The following is a 2,500-nucleotide window of genomic DNA, read 5'->3' as shown; positions in this document are numbered from 1 at the left end:
ACACTGCACCTTAACCTAACTTACACTGCACCTTAACCTAACTTACACTGCACCTTAACCTAACTTACACTGCACCTTAACCTAACTTACACTGCACCTTAACTGTCACATGTAACGTCACAGGAATGTAGCTTTGCCTAACAGCAACCCTCTGAACATAGTTCACTGCTTGGATCCTCTGGTGTCATGTGTATTTCTTGATGCCATGGTGCGTACCCTTACATAAAGGTCTTTCGAGTGTTGCGTACTTTCTACACAGTCCCGCTAACCACTGGAAGGGTGTACCGCTACAGAACGAATATCGCCCTCCCCTCCTGCCCTTCCAAGCTGGTCGGTCAGGCGTTTGTTTGTGAAATGAGCCTTGCAGCTGTTCAGTTGCATTCGGTTGTCGATGCAGTCAGTGTACGTTGTGGTACGGCCTGTGTGGACTGTCCGCTGATGTACGCGTAACCCACACTGATCATCCGTCGTTACGTACTGAGTGACATAATGTGGCACATGCTTGACCGTACACCGGCTGCGCCCTACAATGGCGAATCATAAGGGCCATATGTTGTGCACGATGCTACTTGTCTCGTCTCCCCATTACAGCGAGATTGCACTGTTGTACGCCGTACAGACATGTGGTAAGTAGGTACGGACGAAAGTATTGCATGTTGGCCCCCCCCCCCCCTCCTCCCTCTGCCGGGAATCAGCGTGAGCCGTCTGTTGATGTAGCGACGAGGGTTTTCCTATTTAATCGTATTGCCCCACACAACATGATAGCACGGTGGACCGCGTTCCACATCTGCGACATGCTACAGAGGCCGGTTGACAGTCGACCGCGCAAGGGACATTGCACACGTGCGCGGACCATCTTCCACGTGTTCTCTCGTGTACATGCCGCAGTGTGTATGTGGGCTGATGTAGCGTGTCGTGACACATAACATGCAGGCATGCCAGAATCGTAGATTTCGCAAATGTAGATTGACGTATACGTTTGCTGCCAAAGATCCGCAAATGAACTGGAAATCAGTTGTTGAGCGGTTGTTCGCGCTGCAGGTGCATCGGTGATAGCGACGATCGGTACATCTGTGAACCGGTTGTTTCGGCGGTACCCGCCATGCCCCCGAACCTGAGTTGGCCATGTGGGTATGAAGCGATACGAGGCTGTGGCTTGGCGGGACAGTCCCCGGCCGGTGAGGGGGGGCCGCCCGGCGTGCTGGCCGCGCGCTGCGTGAGCGCACGCACTACAGCCGGCTGGTGGGGGGCGCCCAGTGGCAGGAGCGCCGGCCGACGGGCCCGGCTGGCGTCCCAGCTATGCGCCGGCGCACCCTGCGCGCGGCGCCAGGCGGCCAAAGTGGGTTCTGCCGAGCCCGGTGCGAAGCGCGGTGGACATCTGCAGTGTGCTGGTCCGATTGCGGACTGTGTGCGTTGAGGATGCGCCGCCGCCCGGCACTCGGCGTCGCGACGCCGTCTGCTGCTCGGTCGCCCCCAGCGGTTCTCGCAGGTGGTTTGTATCGCAGCTCTGCGGACGTGTTGGCGCGTGCGCTGTGCTGGGAGAGTTCGCTTCTGCACCCAAGTGGGGCTTTGCCCTTCTGTGGCGCTGGCGTTGGAGCTGCCGGTCACCGTAGGTGGCGCGTGTTGTTTCCCGCCGGCAATGCCACGACAGCACGCTCCCGGGCCTCTGTCGGCAGCGGCAAGCTCAGTTGGGAGCACGGGTGTTCGCACTGAAAGCGTCTACTCGCCTATCTCCGGGCGATTGCGCCTCTCTCGAACCCGACCAAGTACTTAGGACGGCGCTGCGCGCCGCCGGGACCTGAGAGGGTTTCGAGGTGTATCGTGCAGGGGAGCTCAGCCTCCTCCTGTTTGCAGAATAATTGAGCGGACGCTTGCGTGTTCGCGCGGGCCCTCGGGACACACTCCCGGGCGGCCGGCTGCTCAGCTCTCGTTGACGCAGCTCCCTGGTTGATCCTGCCAGTAGTCATATGCTTGTCTCAAAGATTAAGCCATGCATGTCTCAGTACAAGCCGCATTAAGGTGAAACCGCGAATGGCTCATTAAATCAGTTATGGTTCCTTAGATCGTACCCACGTTACTTGGATAACTGTGGTAATTCTAGAGCTAATACATGCAAACAGAGTCCCGACCAGAGATGGAAGGGACGCTTTTATTAGATCAAAACCAATCGGATTGGCTCGTCTGGTCCGTTTGCCTTGGTGACTCTGAATAACTTTGGGCTGATCGCACGGTCCTCGTACCGGCGACGCATCTTTCAAATGTCTGCCTTATCAACTGTCGATGGTAGGTTCTGCGCCTACCATGGTTGTAACGGGTAACGGGGAATCAGGGTTCGATTCCGGAGAGGGAGCCTGAGAAACGGCTACCACATCCAAGGAAGGCAGCAGGCGCGCAAATTACCCACTCCCGGCACGGGGAGGTAGTGACGAAAAATAACGATACGGGACTCATCCGAGGCCCCGTAATCGGAATGAGTACACTTTAAATCCTTTAACGAGTA

At 56.8% G+C, this 2,500-nt stretch overlaps 1 non-coding gene across 1 annotated transcript in view; it reads left to right on the top strand.

Annotated features, from left to right (window-relative positions):
* The first annotated feature begins 1,940 nt into the window (after positions 1 to 1,940).
* The window catches only part of LOC126318389 (small subunit ribosomal RNA), a 1,893-nt gene continuing 1,333 nt past the window's right edge, over positions 1,941 to 2,500 (top strand). The window contains exon 1 of the ribosomal RNA XR_007557267.1: positions 1,941 to 2,500. This exon is cut by the window's right edge and continues 1,333 nt beyond it. This is a non-coding gene — a ribosomal RNA (small subunit ribosomal RNA).

The sequence above is a fragment of the Schistocerca gregaria genome, unplaced genomic scaffold (genome assembly GCF_023897955.1).
Source record: "Schistocerca gregaria isolate iqSchGreg1 unplaced genomic scaffold, iqSchGreg1.2 ptg000667l, whole genome shotgun sequence".
In the NCBI taxonomy this organism is placed as follows: domain Eukaryota; kingdom Metazoa; phylum Arthropoda; class Insecta; order Orthoptera; family Acrididae; genus Schistocerca; species Schistocerca gregaria.
The sequence above is the reverse complement of the archived record's forward strand: the minus strand, read 5'-3'. Positions and strand labels throughout refer to the sequence as shown.